Raw genomic sequence first — 1917 nt, forward strand, 5'->3', positions numbered from 1 at the left:
GATGGCCTCTTTCCTCCTAGTTTCCAAAAGCCACTAAAATTGTAAACTGGAGAGAGGCCATGAGAGAAACTGAATTGCAGCGACGTGTGTTCACTGGAGGTGGATCAGGCACTCTAGATCAGTTCCTGAAGATATGCTTTACTGCTCACTCCCAGAAGCCACTGAAACTGGAGAATAGATAAATTTGGCAAGAAGGAGGATTGTTGTTATCCCAAAGAGCACCTGCCTGACACCTAGAGATCACTGAAGTTATAGGCTAGAGTGATGATTGGAGGACCAGGGGCATTCTGTAAACTGAGATCACTGGGATCTGTGAGGGATGAATGGGGCAGAGAGAGAATTTCTGAATTCAAGGCAGAAGCTTGTGACCATGAATATTAAAGATAACGACATAAGGCAGCCTGTTGCACGGGATGGTGGGAGGCAGTAGTTTCTCCTTTCCTTCCATGGGCAGGAGAGTTAGTCACCAACAAAAGCACCATGAAAGACACTGATATCAAGACATTACTCTATGCTCATTTTTCTGTCATATTTTCAGTTATTCTAAGTGTCTTTATTTCATCATTCTTCTTGGATAATTTCTCAATATTGGACACACACTTGACATGGTTGTGCATCTGTTGTGTTTTTGTAACTTTAATCAATTTTGTATTATATTTAGTACCAAATCCAAATGCATCCTCTAAAAGAAGTCCGTTATCACATAAGGTAAGTAGATTTTTGAAATGTTATATCTACTTTCTTCTGTCTTATTTCTCCTTTAATATGATTTTTGTTCTATATGGATCACCACTAATTGAGTTGGTATTGGAAACACTTTTAATATAGTTATTCTGTCTACTTTTCCTACTGTACCTTGTTTATGTTTGTTAGGACCAAGCCTCAAAACATAGCTAAACGTTTTCAGTAAAAATAGAGTTACGTCCACTTGGGATAACAGTCTCCAGATCACTACAATTTCTAGTTTTGTAGGAGCGTGGCTTGAAGTATTTCCTATTCCATTAGATGGGGAAAGATCATGGCAAGTATGGTCCATCTCTAGTATGCTTGAAGCAAACTTTGGCTATGTGATAGGCCTTGTTTTATATTTTTTGTCATTTTAGATATACTGAAATAGAAAGTAACTTAAATACAAGAACAATTAATTAGAGCAAAAGGAGAAGATATTTCTTTGTGCAGATTCCATAAGTGCGATGCAGAACAGTATATGGTTAAAGCCAAGCTGTTGCATTTATAGCACTGTTTTTTTTATGTAGTGCCAACATGATGTAATTATAGCTTTTTAAATTATGAAACCCCAGAGAGATTGTACCTTCTATTTGAAATAAAGTATTTATGATAGAAAAGAAAACATAAATATGCTACTTTAAAATATTCACCCTAAACAAAATAAGAATATTTGCCTGTTTCTTTTATTTTTTTGTTCCCTTGATTGTTTGGTAAAGTTCAACCATTTTATATATGTATGTATGGATATGTTATTGATTCTTTAACAGTCCAGATTGTTTACTCACATATGCCCACATCAAGGTTGTTTGTGTGTGGTATCTAGACTTGCTGTACTGTCAGTTCAACAACTGTGTATGATCACCCTATCTCTAATTTCCCACTTACAATAACTTCCTTTCTTTGCCTTTGTTATTTTCTGACGCAATCCCTCTGTCTGCTTCTCTCACTTTCATAATTTTCCTTTTCCTTGTTATCTTTTTTCATTCCTTTTTACATACAATATTAAATTAATCTAAATAACGGTAAGATTTAATTTTCTAGCATATTATATTTTATTACTCTCTTTGCCATTCCATGGGATAAAAAAACAGTAGAGATTTCCTAAAACAAGTTCTTAATGCTAGTACTCACAAAGGACTGGCTTCATAATTTTTGATATTACTGGTAGTTTCTCTCTCTCATAAAACT

At 35.0% G+C, this 1917-nt stretch overlaps 1 pseudogene; it reads left to right on the forward strand.

The window, feature by feature from the left end:
- The first annotated feature begins 480 nt into the window (after positions 1-480).
- LOC101703727 (GPI ethanolamine phosphate transferase, stabilizing subunit pseudogene) lies at positions 481-1188 on the forward strand (annotated as a pseudogene).
- Positions 1189-1917: the final 729 nt, after the last annotated feature.

The sequence above is a fragment of the Heterocephalus glaber genome, unplaced genomic scaffold, assembly GCF_053883595.1.
Source record: "Heterocephalus glaber isolate CG9 unplaced genomic scaffold, H.glaber_assembly_v1.0 deba00001613, whole genome shotgun sequence".
NCBI lineage: Eukaryota > Metazoa > Chordata > Mammalia > Rodentia > Bathyergidae > Heterocephalus > Heterocephalus glaber.